This window comes from Tupaia chinensis, unplaced genomic scaffold (genome assembly GCF_000334495.1).
Source record: "Tupaia chinensis unplaced genomic scaffold, TupChi_1.0 Scaffold140934_1, whole genome shotgun sequence".
In the NCBI taxonomy this organism is placed as follows: Eukaryota; Metazoa; Chordata; class Mammalia; order Scandentia; family Tupaiidae; genus Tupaia; species Tupaia belangeri.
The window spans coordinates 24,506-32,044 of record NW_006200802.1 but is presented as its reverse complement, the minus strand read 5'-3'; the positions used below and the strand labels follow the sequence as shown (position 1 = coordinate 32,044).

The 7,539-nt window shown below is 51.2% G+C and overlaps 2 long non-coding RNA genes across 5 annotated transcripts; both read left to right on the top strand.

Moving 5' to 3' along the window:
• The first annotated feature begins 2,313 nt into the window (after positions 1 to 2,313).
• Positions 2,314 to 4,290, top strand: LOC102492939 (uncharacterized). Of its 2 annotated transcripts, none has more exons than XR_003546907.1 (7): positions 2,314 to 2,442; positions 2,527 to 2,660; positions 3,194 to 3,304; positions 3,411 to 3,520; positions 3,605 to 3,737; positions 4,038 to 4,170; positions 4,255 to 4,290. It is a non-coding gene; the product is annotated as an uncharacterized LOC102492939 (long non-coding RNA). The 2 variants fall into 2 exon arrangements; XR_003546908.1 differs by having other exon boundaries at positions 3,605 to 3,741.
• Positions 4,291 to 4,939: 649 nt separating this feature from the next.
• Positions 4,940 to 7,241, top strand: LOC106733186 (uncharacterized). Of its 3 annotated transcripts, none has more exons than XR_003546910.1 (7): positions 4,940 to 5,040; positions 5,143 to 5,253; positions 5,354 to 5,470; positions 5,555 to 5,691; positions 6,351 to 6,469; positions 7,006 to 7,116; positions 7,205 to 7,241. It is a non-coding gene; the product is annotated as an uncharacterized LOC106733186 (long non-coding RNA). The 3 variants fall into 3 exon arrangements; XR_003546909.1 differs by having other exon boundaries at positions 5,143 to 5,257; XR_001369373.1 differs by having other exon boundaries at positions 5,143 to 5,257; positions 5,354 to 5,474.
• The last annotated feature ends 298 nt before the right edge of the window (positions 7,242 to 7,539 follow it).

Sequence of the window (7,539 nt, the reverse complement as noted above, 5' to 3'; positions counted from 1 at the left end):
ATATGGGAGAGGCTGTAGGGGAGGCAGCCCCTCGTCGGTAGGCGGAGGTGGGGGCCCATAGGCCCGTAAGGGCAGTACCACAGTGGTATCAGGAGACGGGAGTGCGCAACGTTGACTCCTAGTGCCCTGAGCAGGCCCTAGGAGGGCACCCTCAGAGGGGGCGGAAGGACCAGGTCCAATGTTAGGTGGCATTCTGGGGTCTCTGTGCCTTTCTTCACCTAGCGGAAGGGATGGGGGATATGGGGGAGGGGTGTCTAGGAGAAGAAGGTCTTGGGTCTCTGGATAGATTCACTTGGGACATTTGGAGAGGTCTGTACCCTCTGGAGGGTTGGGGGACTGGGCCACCAGGACCTGAGGGGGGTTTGGACGGGGCCTGGGCAACCATGGTCGAACCCACGAAGGTGGGTTTTGGATCAGATCTTGCCAAACGATGATGTACGGTTGCTGGTCCGGATGACTTCCTGGTCCCTTCTGAAATACAATGTCTTTAACGGAAAGGATAGCGTTAAGGTCAAACGTGCCTTTGGGTGGCCACCCAACACCAAAGGTGGGCCACTCAGAGGCACAAAACATCTGCCAGAGTCCCATTTTAATTTCTACAGACAGGTTGCGACCTCTTCCCTTTACTTCAGTCCAGTGTTTGAGAGTCAAATTTAAAGGAGTCACCACACTCTGTCCCATCGTCAACGGATAGGTTAAGAGTACAGACAACAGAACAAAGAACAGGACAAGACAAACAGAAAGTAACTTACCAATTTTTGTTTTCCGCAATCTTAGGACAGATTCAGACGGGCGCAGGCCACGGGAACTCTGGGCCAAAATATGTACCCGATCTGCGCCCTTACCGTAAGGGACGATCAGGCGTCCCTGATCCTCCTCCGCCCCTAGAGCGTCCCCCAGGGCTGCAGTATGTGGTTCTCTGGGCACGTCTGCCAACCACAGTTCGGCTATTTTACAATAGGCTGAATGACTGTGCAACCTGAAACAGATTATTAGGTTAGGTACCACACCAAAACAGACAAGAAAGTCAGCAAACAAACAGGGGGTTTTTAGGCTTACCTCCAAGGCCGACGTTGTAGATGATGGGTAGCCGTGATATCCGGGACGAACCCCCCAAAATGAAAGGCTGCCGGCCGCCTGGCTCAGCGCGTTTTCTGTCCAGAGGATACATGACGCCCAATCAACCACAAGAGTCAGTTCTTGATGCAAAGTGCAAGAGGTTTTATTTTTCCAGCCGACTGGGGTCCAAGCAAACACCTGATTCCGCAGGCCTGTGCAAGGAACCCGTTTCTAGTGTTGGTTATAGATATTTTTATAAGCAGGAGAAGGTATGCGGAAGGTTAACAGGTAACTTTGTTCATAAGGGGAAGAGCAGCAGCTCTTGTGATACAGGTGCATGGGTTGTCTTTCTAGTTTTTTTAGGTCTACATTCCACTTGTTCAGTTCCTGGAGGTTTGCATAATTAAGTCTGTCTCGGGTAGTTTATGACAAGGGCGTTTACCCGGCCATAGTACAGAAGTGAAAGGACAAAAGGTTAAATTTTTTACAGAACAGAAAAAAAGCCAGTTTAAATTTATTCTTATATCATCATTACTTTCTGCTTTGGATTTTAAGCTCCTTTTCACACCTGTTAATTTCCTGCTCTTCCTCCACTCCCAGCCTGTTCTGTCCCCGGCTGCAGGCCAAAGACTGACCCAGTCCCACGTCTCTGGCCAGCCAGTGATTCTGAGGCAGGGACAACACTACCCACCAACCTCTCCTCCAGAACCCAGCCCCAGCGCCCACCCCCTAGGTAGTTAGGACACCATTTCTTTCTGCTTTGGTTTTTAATCTCCTTTATTCTCTTTTTAATTTCCTGCTCTTCCTCCTCTCACAGCCTGTCCTGTCCTCGGCTGCAGGCCACAGACAGACCCAGCACCAGGCCAATGGCCAGCTAGTGATTCTGAGGCAGGGACATCATTGCCCACCTACCTCTCCTACAGACTCCAGCCCCAGCACCCACCCCCTATTTAGGAATCTCACTATTTCTTTCTGCTTTGGATTTTAAGCTCCTTTATTCTCTTGCTAATTTCTTGCTCTTCCTCCTCTCAAAGCCACTCCTATCCCCATCTGCAGGCCACACAAACAGACATATTTCAAAGCCTCTGGCCAGCCACTGATTTTGAGGCAAGGACCTCACTGCCCACCTACCTCTCCTGCTGACCCCACCCCTGTGCCCACCCACTAGGGTGTTAGCTCACCATTATTTTCTGCTTTGGATTTTAAGCTCTTTATTCTCTTGTTAATTTCCTTCTCTTCCACCTCTCACAGCCTGTCTTGTCCTGACTGCATGCCACTGACAGGCCCAGCGCCAGGCCTCAGGCCAGCCAGTGATTCTTAGGCAGGGACATTGCAGCCCACCTACCTCTCCTGCAGACTCCAGCCCCGGCCCCCACTTCCTATGTATGTATGTCACCATTTCTTTCTGCTTTGTATTTTAAGCTCCTTTATTCTCTTGTTAATTTCCTGCTCTTCCTCATCTCACAGCGAGTCCTGTCCCCATCTGCAGGCCACAGGACTCAGCAACAGGCCTCTGGCCAGCCAGTGATTCTGAGGAAGAGACTTCACTGCCCACCTTCCTCTCCTGCAGACCACAGCCCTATCGCCCACCTGCTAGGTAGGTAGGTCACCATTACTTTCACCTTTGGATTTTAAGCTCCTTTATTTTCTTTTTAATTTCCTGCTCTTCCTCCTCTCACAGCATGTCCTGTCCTCAGCTGCAGGCCACAGACAGACCCAGTGCCAGGCCAATGGCCAGCCAGTGATTCTGAGGCATGGACATTGCCCACCTACCTCTCCTACAGACTCCAGCCCCAGTGCCCACCCCCTATTTATGAATCTCACCATTTCTTTCTGCTTTGGATTTTAAACTCCTTTTTTCTCTTGATAATTTCCTGCTCTTCCACCTCTCACAGCCTGTCTTATCCCCGGCTGCAGGCCATAGACTGACCCAGCGCCAGTCCTCTGGCCAGCCAGTGATTCTCAGGAAGGGACCTTACTGCCCACCTTCCTCTTGTGCAGACCATAGCCCTAAGGCCCACCCGCTAGGTAGTTAGGTCACTATTATATTCAGCTTTGGATTTTAAGCTCCTTTAATCTCTTGTTAATTTCCTGCTCTTCCTCCTGTCACAACATGTCCTGTCCCTGGCTGAAGGCCACAGACAAACCCAGCACCAGGCCTCTGGTCAGGCAGTGATTCTGAGGCTAGGACCTCAAGGCCTACCTACCTCTCCTGCAGACCCCAGTCCCAGTGCCCACCCACTAGGTAAGTAGGTCACCATTGCTTTCTGCTTTAGATTTTAAGCTCTTTTATTCTCTTGTTAATTTCCTGCTCTTCCTCCTCTCACCGCCTGTCCTGTCCCTGGCTGCAGGCCACAGACAGACCCAGCACCAGGTCTCTGGCCAGCCAGTGATTCTGAAGAAGGGACCTCACTGCCAACCTACCACTCAAGCAGACACCAGCCCCAGCGCGACATGCTAGGTAGGTAGTTCACCATTACTTTCTGCTTTGTATTTTAAACTCCTTAATTCTCTCCTTAATTTCCTGATCTTTCTCTTCTCGCAGCCTGTCCTGTCCCCAGCTGCAGGCCACAGACAGACACAGCTCCATGCCTCTGGCCAGCCAGTGATTCTGAGGCAATGACCTCACTGCCCACCTTCTTCTCCTTCAGAAACCAGCCCCAGCGCCCACCTGTTACGTAGGTAGTTCACAATATTTTCTGCTTTGAATTTTAATCTCCTTTATTCTCTTGTTAATTTCCTGCTTTTCTTCCTCTCACAACCTTTCTTGTCCCCTGATGCAGGCCAGAGAGAGACCCAGCGGCGGGCCTCTGTCCAGCGAGTTATTCTGAGGCAGGGAACTCACTGCCCACCTACCTCTCTTGCAGACCCCAACCCTAGCGCCCACCCACTAGGAGGGTAGATCACCATTACTTTCTGCTTTGAATTTTAAGATTCTTTATTCTCTTCTTAATTTCCTGCTCTTCCTCCTTTCACAGCCTGTACTGTCACCACCTGCAAGCAACAGACAGTCCCTGAGATGGATCTCTGGCCAGCCAGTGATTCTGCAGCTGGGACTTCACTGCCCACATTCCTCTCCTTCAGATGCCATCCCCAGAGCCCACCCGCTAGGTAGGTAGGTCACCATTTATTTCTGGTTTGGATTTTAGGCTCTTTCATTATCTTGTTAATTTTCTTCTCTTCCTCCTCTCACAGCCTGTCCTGTCCCCAGCTGCAGGCCACAGACAGACCCAGCATCAGGCCTCTGGCCAGCCATTGATTCTGAGGCAGGGACATCACTGCCCACCTATATATTTGCCGACCCCAGCCCCAGCGCTCACCCGCTTGGTAGGTAAGTCACCATTACTTTCTGCTCTGAATTTGAAGGTCCTTTATTCTCTTGTTAATTTCCTGCTCTTCCTCCTCTCATAGCATGACCTGTCCCAGGCTGCAGGCCACAGACAGACCCAGTGGCAGGCCTCAGGCCAGACAGTGATTTTGAGGCAGGGACCTTACTGTCCACCTACCTATCCTGCAGACCCCAGTCCCAGCACCCACCTGCTAGGTGGGTAAGTCACCATTACTTTCTGCTTTAGATTTTAAGCTCCTTTATTCTCTTGTTAATTTCCTGCTCTTCCTCCTCTCATAGCATGACCTGTCCCAGGCTGCAGGCCACAGACAGACCCAGTGGCAGGCCTCAGGCCAGACAGTGATTTTGAGGCAGGGACCTTACTGTCCACCTACCTATCCTGCAGACCCCAGTCCCAGCACCCACCTGCTAGGTGGGTAAGTCACCATTACTTTCTGCTTTGGATTTTAAATTCCTTTACTCTTTTGTTATTTTCCTGCTCTTCCTCCTCTCACAGCTGGTCCTGTCCCCAGCTGCAAGCCACAGAGAGACACATTGCCATGGATATGGCCAGCCACTGATTCTGATGCTGGGATTTCACTGCCCCCCTCTTCTTTTACAGAACCCAGACCCAGCACCCAACCGCTAGTTAGGTAGCTCACCATTACTTTCTTCTTTGGATTTTAAGCTCCTTTATTCTCTTGTTAATTTCCTGCTCTTCTTCTTATCACAACTTTTCCTGTCCCCGGCTGCAGGCCACAGACTGACCCTACCCCAGTTCTCTGGCCAGCCAGTGATTTTGTGTCATGGACATCACTGCCTACCTTCCTCTCCTGAAGACCACAGTCCTAGTGACCACCTCCTAGGTAGGTAGGTCACCATTACTTTCAGCTTTAGATTTTAAGCTTGTTTATTTTCTTCTTTATTTCCTACTCTACCTCCTCTCACGGCCTGTCCTATTCCCAGCTTCAGGCCACAGACAGTCCAAGCTGCAGGCCTCTGGTCAGCCAGTCATTCTGAGGCTGGGACATCACTGCCCACATATCTCTCCTGCCGACCCCAGACCCAGTGCCCACCCGCTAGGTAGGTAGGTAATCATTTCTTTCTGCTTTGGATTTTAAGCTCTATTTTTCTTTTATTAATTTCCTTCTCTTCCTCCTCTCTCAGCATGTCGTGTCACCAGCTGGAGTCCACATACAGCACCAGCGCCAGGTCTCTGGCCAGCTTGTGATTCTGAGGCAGGGACATCACTGCCAACCTACCTCTCAAGCAGACCCTTACCCCAGCGCCCACACGCTTGGTAGGTAGGTCACCATTATTTTCTGCTTTGGATTTTAAACTCCTTTATTCTCTTTTTAATTTCCTGCTCTTCCTCCTCTCACAGCCTGTCCTGTCCTCGGCTGCAGGCCACCGACAGACCCAGCACCAGGCCTAGCCAGCCAGTGATTCTGAGGCAGGGACATCACTGCCCACCTTCCTCTCCTGCAGAACCCAGTCCCAGCGCCCACCCCCTAGGTAGGTAGACCACCATTACTTTCTGATTTGGATTTTTAGCTCCTTTTTTCTCTTGTTAATTTTCTGCTCTTCCTCCACTTATAGCCTCTCCTGTCCCCGGCTGCATGCCTAAGACAGACCCAGCAACAGGCCTCTGGCCAGTCAGTGATTGTGAGGCAGGGACCTCACTGAACACCTACCTCTCCTCCAAACCCCAGCCACAGCATCCACACACTAGCCTATCCTGTCTTTGGCTGCAGGCCACAGACAAACCCAGCTCCAGGCCTCTGGCCAGCCAGTGATTCTGAGGCAGGAACATCACTGCCCTCCTACCTCTCCTGCAGACCCTAGCCCCAGGGCCCAACTGCTAGTTAGGTAGGTCACCATTACTTTCTGCTTTGGATTTTAAGCTCTTTTTATTCTCTTGTTAATTTTCTGAAATTTCTCTAACAGCCAGTCCTGTCCCCAGCTGCAGGCCACAGACTGACCCAGCACCAGCCCTCTGGCCAGTCAGTGATTCTGAAGCAGGGACCTCACTACCCACCTACCTCTCCAGCAGACCCCAGCCTAGCGTACCCTGCTAGGTAGGTAGGTCACCATTTCTTTCTGCTTTGGATTTTATTTTCTTTTATTCTCTTGTTAATTTCCTGATCACTCTCCTCTCACAACCTGACCTGTCCCCGGCTGCAAGCCACAGACAGACCCAGTGGCAGGCCTCTGGCCAGCCAGTGATTGTGAGGCAGGGACCTCACTGCCCACCTACCACTACTGCAGACTCCAACTCCTGCGCCAACCTGTTGGTTAGGTAGGACAGCAATACTTTCTGCTTTGGATTTTAAGCTCCTTTATTCTCTTGTTAATTTCCTGCTCTTCCTCCTCTCACAGCCTGTCCTGTATCCAGCTGCAGGCCACATACAGACCCATCAGGAGGTCTCTGGCCAGCCAGTGATTCTTAGGCAGGGACCTCACTACTAATCTACCTCTCCTGCAGACCAGGGCCCCAGGTTACATCCTCTGTGTTGGTAGGTCACCATTACTATCTGCTTTGGATTTTAAGCTCCTTTATTCTCTTGTTAATTTCCTGCTACACCTCCTCTCACAGCCTGTCCTGTTTCTGGCTGCAGGTGACAGACAGATCCAGCGCCAGGCCTCTGGGCACTCAGTGATACTGAGGCAGGAACATCACTGCCCACCTACCTCTCCTGCAGACCTTAGCCCCAGCACCCATCCACTAGGTTGGTAGGTCACCATTACTTTTTGCTTTGAATTTTAAGCTCCTTTATTATCTTTTTAATTTTCTGTTATTCCTCCTCTCACAACCAGGCCTGTCCCCAACTGCAGGCCACAGACAGACCAGATCGCCAAGTATCTGGCCAGCCAGTGATTCTGAAGCAGGGACATCACTGCCCACCTACCTCTCCAGCAGACCCTAGCCCTAGCACACCCCAGTAGGTAGGTAGGACAGCATTACTTTCTGCTTTGGATTTTAAGCTCCTTTATTCTCTTATTAATTTCCTGCCTTTACTCCTCTCACCACCTGTCTTGTCCCCGGCTGCAGGCCACAGACAGCCCCAGTGGCAGGCCTCTGGCCAGCCAGTGATTCTGAGGCCAGGCCATCACTGTACACCTACCTCTCCTGTTGACCCTAGCCCAAGTGC